The sequence below is a fragment of the Pinus tabuliformis genome, chromosome J (genome assembly GCF_031772625.1).
Source record: "Pinus tabuliformis cultivar Carrire ecotype Pingquan chromosome J, CPIR1, whole genome shotgun sequence".
NCBI lineage: Eukaryota > Viridiplantae > Streptophyta > Pinopsida > Pinales > Pinaceae > Pinus > Pinus tabuliformis.
This window is the reverse complement of record NC_142295.1, coordinates 910,393,899-910,404,385: the sequence shown is the minus strand read 5'-3', so window position 1 is coordinate 910,404,385 and position 10,487 is coordinate 910,393,899. Positions and strand designations below refer to the sequence as shown.

Sequence of the window (10,487 nt, the reverse complement as noted above, 5' to 3'; positions counted from 1 at the left end):
CTGCCAACTTCACTTTAATGATTTGCATCTCTTGCTCTATCTCAGCCATCACATCAACATCATAACAACCACCATCATCATGATCACCTAATTGCATGCAATGACCTCACAATACATGCCATGACCTACCTTACATGCATAACCATAACCATGATAATGTGTGCATAACAACATATAAATGTCGACATGCATAACAAATGCATATATGACCATACACTCTTGACGACACATTCAACAAAAACACCATCAACCTTCACATGGTTACATCGCTACAACCATGATCAACACCATGTAAATGCAACAAGCACATGGACTACAAGCATAAGCAACACATATGCAACCGACATGAATGCATGACCAACACACCGCCCATCCTGTCTGGGGGGTGAACCATGCTCCAATACCATTTTGTAACACCCTCCTCCCACATCTACCCAAGTAACCGGCCAACCAAGGTAAACATGTGATGAGGAGTTACTATGATATGATTTGACCTCCTAAGTCACGTTAAGGTAGTGGAACCAACGGAAACACACCATACAGACCTTCAACATTAGCAATAGGACTCCTAAGAACCATCCCAACCTTTCTGCTAACCAGCCCCTAAGTCCTACTGAGGTTTTGGGCCACTTGACCTTTGGATGCTCTCATGCTATGGGCATGTCAGCGTCCAGGGACCTTTGGATGCTCTCACAGGCCTACAAGCCAATGCCCAGGGTCTATTTTACACAGTGTTGTGCCAGCGTCCCTGGGATTTGAGCCGTTTTTCAAGCCCAGAGCCCAAATCACTACCCAAAATTGAATGACATCTTCAAAACCATAAAATAACAAGGAAATGATAGTATAAATGCAATCACTTGAATGAGACCTTGACTGGACCCCTACTAGCCACGATAGGCATTTCGTCAAACATATCACGAATATGTAATCTACAAGTGTAAATAATAGATTTGAGCATAGGGATCTCATACTTATCTGAGATTTTCTATGAGCCATTTTTTCCTTGTCACTTTAGATGCAGTTTCATCCATTAGGCCATAGATACATTGTTCATTCATTTACAAGTAAAAACATGATGAGAGCCATACATAGCTACTGTCATAAAGCATATACATAACCAACATGATATCAACATAAATACTAATGAAATCACAACCATATAATCCACATATAAACCAATATATTACTCATGAGATAACAAGGAGAAATAACCTCATATTGATGATGCAAAATCCAAACCCAGGATGGGACTTTCACATTCCACATAATCATAGAATGGCTGAGCCAAATCTCTCTTCAGCCATTCACCCTCGTGCCATATTCCAAGCATGAATGTGGGATCTCATAAACACATCAATCAAAATCCATCTAGGGCTTCCAGAGGCCATCCACCTCAACCCATCAAACAATGATTCCACCTCACAGGTCGAACATCACAAAAACATCATCAGATTGGTCTCCATCCAAGCCTTCCAGGGCTTCCAGAGTGTTTGTTCCAACCAAGGATTCCAGGACTAGAAACTCAACCCACAACTGCCACCAGGTTTCCAGAGTGTTTGTCCAACCAGGGCTTTCAGGACTAGTAACTCAACCTACCAAGGGCTTCTAGAGCGTTTGTCCAACCAAGGCTTCCAGGGCTAGTAACTCAACCCAAGTTGTTACAGGGATTCTAGAGAATTTGTCCAACCAGGGCTTCCAAGAATTAATAAATCAACCCAAGCTAAGGAAACATGAGAACCAACAAAAAAAACAAGGAAATAAACCCACAATATCCATGGTTATCCATTGTCAATCCAAGAAAAACTCCACGCTAGTGACAGATCATGACCAAAAACCCACATGCATGCCAAAACTAGTGAGGAAAACATACATGCAACTTGGTACCTACAAGAAAAACCCATTTTCGTTGTTGATCTTGATGTCCTCTTACGCTTTCCTTCTCTTCCTTTGCCTTCTTGCTCCAAAAATCCAAGCATGCCACACTCTCCAAGTGTGCTCCAAGAAAACTCTAAGTGTCCAATAGTATGAGAGAGATAGAATAGAAGAGAGCTACACCAAGCTTACACTGACCAAGTTGCCCACTGATCCTCAGAATCATTTTTATCAATGAGGCTTCTATTTTTTTCATTTTCCATTATTTTCCTTAAATTTCTTCCTCACATGCAACCTATGACCTTTCACCTTCCTTTTCTCCTAATTTCCTTTATTTTCATAAATAAATGCCAAATAATGCCTCTTTTCCTTTCCAAATCCTTTGCCATTGCCTTTGTCAATTTCCTTAGCCATAATAACTGAAATGAACACCAAATGTCTTTTCGCACCATTCAACGTGGAATACATGTCCCATTACCGTGGGCTTATATATTTTTACATGGATTTTTAACCAGGGTTATTACATGAATTTTCCCTTAGGAGAAGTCCAGCCATATGATCCTTACATGATCATATCAAACAAAAGGACCAAGCAAGGATCTTCTCCTTATATACATGTAACAAAACCAAACATTACAAATATGACCAATAGAGATACTTGGGAACTTGAGCAACATTAGATTACAAAGAAAAATTTAGAGGCAGGGTAATCTTCTCAATCCCCTATTTTAGAAACCCTTCAACCACAGGAGAAAAACTTCAAAAGAACTCAGGTAGAAAGGTTTCAAAGAATTTCTAAAACAGAGGAAAATCAACAATCATGAAAAAGATAGAAAATGAGGGAAAGATAAGAAGAAAAAATGTGAGTTCGGAGTGTAGAGGAAGCCACGTCAAGTGAACCTACCTTTAGTTGGGAATTTTTTCCATCAACATCTATGAGTCAGAAAAAATAAGCAAGGATGACACCTTCAGCATTAGGAAGGCATAAAAATTATATTCTCATTTCTTTGAAATTAAGAATAAAAACATATCAAGTAGGATTCATATTCACATCTTTGGGGACAAGTATCAACTTCATCACAAGCAAGGTTATTATCAACCTTAGATTATGAAAAAGGTAAATAAAACATGTCTATCCTAGAACCAAATGCATATGTTATTAAAACATAGGATTATAAAGTTTAAAAATTCACAGTGGACCTGAAAAAGATACATTTAGTAGATCAAATGGACTTGCACATGAAGACAGGCAAAATGATCTTCAGGAGTGTCACACATTGCATTAAATATGTCCAAGGTGGAAAATATGGTCTCAAAGGTCACTAATCAACTCAAATAAGAGAAAATTTCCACAAGGACTAAACAAATGAAAATAGATGAGTTAGAGCAATGGATTATTAAGCTGGGAGTAGACCAAAAGGATGTAGATTTAGTACAAGCTTTGATTAAATCAAAGGACCTAGTTATTTAAGCATTGAAAAAGAGATTAAAAATCCCTAGTTTGAAGCATGTACAAACACCAAAGCTATAGGTTTTTGCAACAAGAAAACAAGCAGTTGCTTGTAATAATGACTGAAATAAACACAAATATGGAAAAATATGAAAAGAAAATTGAAGTCTTGGTAAAGGAAATAACCGGACATATTTATTTAGGATCTTCGTCAACACAAATAGCCCCTATAGATCCATTTCAAAATTCACCAAAACTATGTATGATTTAAGCTTGAGAGAGGTGGAGATTGAGAATCTAAAAAGAATAATTACAGTCAAGAATGAGGAAAATCATATTTTGAAAGAACAAATATCAGAAAGCAACTTAACCATTCAAGTTGACCAAGATTTAAAAAAAATCAATAGCAGACAAAGTAGATGAAGAATCATTTAACAATCACTAGTTCCTTAATCGAGGCAAGATAAAATTTGTGGAGAGAAATTGTTATTGAAATCCCAAGGATGTGGAATTCCTTCATATTGATAAGTGAGGAATCAAATCTAGTATATAATGCACAACAAGCTATTCAACAAATTCATAATGAACTAAGTAACAAGCCACATATAGGCAGCAAAATTATCAAGTTTCTTAATTTGAGGACCTAGGACCAGTTACATATATTAGGAGTACAAGGCAGGGCCTCAATTATAATGGAAACCGACAATGTTTTAACCAAGAGGGCTCTAGTTTAACGGACTCGGGAAAAATATAGAATGGTGAAAAAGAATGTTGAAATATTTATGAATAAATTTAATAATCTGGCATAAATGGGTTTTCCATCCTGTTGGGATCAAAATGATAATTTGATATCAATAGATGCTTATATAGAATTACTACTGAGGGGAAGAAATAAGGTGGAAAGTTTTTAAATATGTCACAAATCTTGAAAGAGAAAGTAATAGTTGATAAGTTAATCAATGATTTTTATCTCCTTTGGCAAGTAAAAATATTTTCTCAACTATTCCCACATATCAAAAATATACAGAGTTGGATATTGCATATAGAAAGATGGCGACTTATAGTTATCTAGTTGGAGAGAACTAGAATCAGTTAGCGAAATTCACACCACAAATATTCTAGATGCTTATCAATAAAAAGAACCTAATCAAGGCCATGCAACAAACAAACACTTGGAGTTGTTCAACTATTTTCTTTGTTTTGCAATTTAGTTCCTTAAAAGTTTCCTTTGCAACTAATGTCTATTGTAATCATTTTGCATAAAAGATAGAAAACCACTGAAGGAAATACGTTTTTTTTAGAAGAAATTTTTTTGTATTAAGTGGGTGGACAATAGTTTATTTTGATTAGTCTAGATAGATTCTATTTCCAACAAATTGCAATATGTTCATTTGCTATGTGTAAAACAATTTTTTGATAAATCAAAGACTTTTTCCTCTATATGTTAGTCTGTTTGATAAATCAAATACTTTTTCCTCTATATGTTACTTTGAGTTATATTGATTGATTTTTAAAAGGTGAAAATTGAGTATCCCTTTTTCATTTATATATTGTCTGTAATAACTTAATAAGCAAAAAGATTTGTGTGAGATCCAACTTGTGTCCCACATACCTTCTTTCTCATGGAATCATATGCAGTGAAATTCATATGATTATTTTCAACTAAATTTGTTTGATTATTAAAAATTCTTTTTAGCATGTCTTATTCACAGAAAGATTAGGACATTAGTTTAACATTTGAAGCCTTTCATGTGTATATTTCTCTGTCTTCATATGTCTTCTTCGAATATAAAAATAGTTATCTATTTTAGTTGGAAACTAGCCTAGTGACTGATCTCTGAGAACCTATTCTCCTACTACAAGATATAAATTCCATCCAACTTAATTATTTTAAAATAGTTTGGTGCCTTCACATAGTTCCCTAGCTAGGTACATCTCAAGGAACAATAGAGTCTTTTTTTTTTTTTGAACACATGAACTACATGCAATTGGTAAGCTTTTCTAAAAATCTTCTTCAATTGTGGTTGGATTTGAATCAGTGGTATGTAGTTCATGTGTTAGAATATGTCTTCTAGAGATAGATTTTGGAGTACCTTTCACTGTTTTTAAACTCTCATAATCATCTATGTAGTCAAAGGTTTTATAATGGCAGTCAAGTTTTACCTTATGTGATTTTGGCCAAACCAAGCCAATCAAAACATTATGTGGATCAAGTGGAAAGATAATCATATTTGCCCATATGAATAGTCCATTCATTTCCAATGGGCATGCCTCCACCAACTCACTTACTCTTCTCTTAGTTCTTGCAACCAAGTGCATTAATCATGATATGTTTAGCTTGCATGTTTGAAGAATACAAGAGTCATCAACCTTAGGTGCAACATAAATGTAACTAGACCTTAGATATATTATAATAGAAATAGATTGCTTATCAATCTTATGTTCAACTTCTACCATTGATATTTGGTGGTTTTCTTGTTGATCCTCCAAAGTTGCATAGATTCTAGGAATGGTCCTTGCTATATCATTGATTATTGTAGCTTATTGTATGTTGTGATAGTTCAAATATTTTTTTTATCTAGTAGACTAATGTCTAGGTAGGTGATCTCCTCCACATCACTGACATTTTGGAGGTTCTTTCCAAGACTCCTTTAACGTCCCTCCCATTGATTGTGTTTGTTTATTGTCACTTCATGAGGTAGTTCTATTGAAAACTACTTCATGCTAGGTAACTTCATTGAAATTTTCTGACTAATTCTTATACTACTAAGACTTGAATCCTTTCTTTTTTAATTCATATTTCTCATTTCCCTTTTCCTTCCATGCCTTGTTGAATTCCAATTTATATTTGTTTCGTTCATAGTAGTATTTACCTTCCTAGTTGTCTCATCAATAGTTTTAAGCTCATCAAATTCAATTATGCATTTTATAAGATTGACATGATCCTCTAAGGAAGTGTTAAATTTTACCTTTTCATCCTTGATATATGAGAAATACTTTAGTACCAAAAAAATTGATTACATAATCATACAAATTGTTGTATGTTAACTCAATAAAATCTTTCTTAGTTTTTCACTTGTTTTTCAAAATTCTAATAACAACCCTCCCATAATATGTCACTTCTTTTTCCTATGAAAAAACATTGTTTTCCTCTCTTCCCTCTTCTCAAAAAATCAACTATCTTCCTATTCAAAGTTCCCTTCTTTACATGAGTGAAAAGATGGCAACTAAAAGTCAACAAACTTTTTAGGGAGAACGAATTGGGTATAGGTAGAAGTTTGTTTCATCCACTTCTATTGTCTTCAATTTAGACTATAAGCTAGGTTCAATACCATAAAAAGGTGCAATAATGATAAGATGAGCTGGAAAAAAAAAGACCTAAGATTATAGAATGTAATTTTTTTCTTAAACTCCATCACCTTTATATGTTATCTCGTAATGGCTTCAAATACTTATGCTCAATCAATCTTAATTCTTTTGTTAATTGTAAAATAACCATATTTACAAATATTCAAATCATTTGAAAACATTTTCGGAAGAAATCACATTGGTATAATTTCGCTGACACATTTCGAACCAACTATTGTGGTTCATCTTCAAGACAAGATGAAAAACAGATCATAGTGGCAAGTTAAATAGGGAGCGAGGACCTTCTAATGGCTATGGGGAATAACAAAGCCATTTTTTCGTTGTTATTCCCTATAGCCATTAGAAGGTCTTCACTCCCTATTTAACTTGCAGCTATGATCTGATTTTCATCTTGTCGTGAAGATAAACCACAATGGTTGGTTCCAGAAGCATAGGCCAAATTATAGCAATATGATTTCTTGCATAAATATTTTCAAATAATCAAATAGATCACAAAAACTTAAATTTGAATATTCAAATCACCCAAAATCTGCGTCATAATATAAATAAAACATACTAAAGTAACAACTACAAAAATTATTTAAACTAATATAAATTATTTAAAAAATCAAGAACTAAAACATGAGTTTACCCTTCAAGAAAATGTGAAAGAACATGCAATGAAAGACTATAACAAACAATTGATGACGATCTTGTCAGAGAAAAAGCATGCAATCTGGGAAATTTGGGATGACTTTACGTGACGATAACATGAAACTTTACCACTTAGTCCTTTGGAATGACAGGCCAGGTCCAGTCAATAAGGGATCGAAACCAGTAACGCAACCCAAGACGAAAACTAGCCAGAGCTCCTTAATCAACCAGGGTAAATGGATGCAAAAATTATTAATAATAATTTTAAAAAATTAAACTTACATCAACGACAAATCTGATAAAAATTTTCAGAGATTATCGTTGCAGAGAAATATGAAATCCATAGCTTGTGTGATATGGAATCCCATGCAGAGAAAGAATTATGTTGCCGCGAAGCTCATTTATAGACTCAAGAATGGTAATACCGGTGCATTTAGGTTCCCGTCGCCGGAAAAACCAAACTTATCCGTCTTAATATCTGAGAGACAATTCAATGGTAGCTCTGTTAGGGAGCTCTGTGAGGAAGGGCGGTTAAAGGAGGCGCTAGACGTCCTCAATTCCATGGACAGGCAAGGAATCGTTGTGGATTCTTATATATATGCTTCTCTGTTGCAAGCCTGCATCGACAATAAATCCTTAGCAGATGGAAAGCGGGTGCAAACCCATATGATTGAACATGGATTTAAGCCGGATGGATTTCTGAAAACCAAGCTTTTGATAATGTTCGTAAAATGTGGAGATTTGGTTGTTGCCCGCGAACTGTTTGACGAAATGCATGAAAGAAATAACCACGCATGGAGTGCTATGATTACAGGGTATGCTCAACATGGACAGGGGCAGGAGGCTCTGATGCTTTTTTATCAGTTGAGATGGGCTGGTATTGTTGCAGATGAATTCATCTTTGCAAGCCTTGCCAAAGCGTGTGCCGGGCTAGAAAATTTGGAGGAAGGTAAGCGAATCCACGCCCATATAATCAGAAGTGGTTTTGATCGTCTCTGTGTCGTTGTGGGGACTGCTCTTGTTGATATGTATGCTAAGTGTGGAAGTATGGAGGATGCTCGCAAACTGTTCGATGAAATTCCTCAACGTAATGTGGTTTCATGGTCCACGCTGATTGCCGCACATGTTCAGTGTGGGGGTGGACAAGAGGCTTTGAAAGTATTTTATGAAATGCAGAAGTCGGGCTTGAAACCAAACCAGTTCACCCTTTCAAGTATTCTCACCGCTGGTTCTGGTTTAGCAGACCTCGAGCAGGGTAAACGGATCCATACCTGCGTAGTTAAAGGTGGATTCGAGTCTCATGTCGTTTTGGCAAGTGCTCTCCTTGACATGTATGTTAAATGTGGAAGTATGAAGGATGCGCAACAGCTGTTTGATGAAATGCCTCAGAGAAATGTTGTATCCTGGACTACCATGATTGCAGGACAAGCCCAACATGGGTTTGTGGAGGAGGCTTTAGCAGTTTTCTGTCATATGCAGGGGGCAGGCTTTAGGCCAAACGAATTTACATGTGCCGTTGTTCTTAGGATATGCGCTGGCCAAGCATCCCTGCAATTGGGAAACCAAGTTCATGCCTACGAAATAAAATGTGGCTTTGAGACAAAGATTGGCACAGGGAGTGCTCTTATAGACTTGTATTCGAAATCTGGGAGCATAGAGGAAGCGCGTCGAGTGTTTGACATAATGTGTGAGAGGGACATGGTTGTGTGGACTGTGATGATAACGGGATATGGTCAGCATGGGATGGGCAAGGAAGCTATCCAACTTTTTGAACAAATGCAAATCACAGGTGAAAAACCAGATCATGTCACCTTCCTAGCTGTTCTGTCCGCCTGTAGCCATGCAGGTCTAGTGGATGAAGGTTGGTACTACTTTGATTCAATGCAACTACATCACCATATTACACCTAGTGGTGGGCACTATGCATGCATGGTAGACCTTCTTGGACGTGCTGGCCAATTAGATAAGGCATATAACTTTATCAACAACATGTCATTTGAACCTGATGCTGCAGTATGGGGTGCCTTGCTTGGTGCATGCAGAATCCATGCTAACATAGAACTTGGGATGCTTGCTGCAGAACGCCTTTTCGTATTAAACCCACAAAACTCTGGAAATTACGTGCTGTTGTCAAATATGTATTCTGCGGTGGGCCGATGGGAAGATGCAACAAGGGTGAGAAAAATGATGACAGACATGGCAGTAAAGAAAAAGGATCCCGGCTGCAGCTGGATCGAGATCAATCGGACTGTGCATGAGTTCCTGGTAGGAGACAGATCCCATCCATCAATAGATGAGATCTGTGCAAAGTTGGAGATACTAGCAGGACAGATGAAAGAAGCAGGGTATGTGCCAGAAAGAAACTCCGTACTGCATGACGTGGAGGAGGAACAGAAGGAAGACATTCTCTTTCACCATAGTGAAAAGTTGGCTATTGCATTTGGGCTTATTCGTACGCCAGTTGGAACTTCAATCCGAATTGTCAAGAATCTTCGTGTTTGTGGTGATTGTCACACTGCAACCAAGTTCATCTCCAAAGTTGTTGGTCGTGAAATTGTAGTAAGGGATTCCAAGCGCTTTCATCGTTTTAATTATGGCCTGTGCTCTTGTGGTGATTACTGGTGATTTTCAGGGAGATGCTTTGTCATTGACAATATGCAATTTTTGTAGATTTCTAATAACTGAAATCAAAAGCAGAAAATCATGCCAACAGAGCGTTGGTTCATTGATGAGGTGGATGGAGTACAAAGCCATATACCAGGGTTCCATTCTCAATGTGATTTGCCCTAATTGAATGGCCCTTCTTTTTTTGAGGATGAGGCTGGGTGTGAATCTCAAGTGATTTTGGTGGAATAGTTACCCCTCAAACCTAGCACTGATTTTGGTGGAATAGTTACCCTTGAGAGCCAGCATCTAAGTTGAAGGAAATCTGCCCCATGCTTTGCTTTGCAGCCCCTTGGGGTATATTTTTGAAGCACTTCTAAAAGTGAAAATCAGAAAATCATCACAGCAAGTAACACCCAGAGGATTCAATTCCAGAAAATGCTAAATATGACTCATGAAGGAAGTCTGCTCCAATGCATTGCGCCCCTTAGAGTATATTTTTTTGAAGCACTTCTAAAAGTGAAAAATCAGAAAATCATCACAGCAAGTAACACCCAGA

The 10,487-nt window shown here is 36.8% G+C and overlaps 1 pseudogene; it reads left to right on the top strand.

Moving 5' to 3' along the window:
• Positions 1-7,611: 7,611 nt before the first annotated feature.
• LOC149229694 (pentatricopeptide repeat-containing protein At3g12770 pseudogene) lies at positions 7,612-10,175 on the top strand (annotated as a pseudogene).
• The last annotated feature ends 312 nt before the right edge of the window (positions 10,176-10,487 follow it).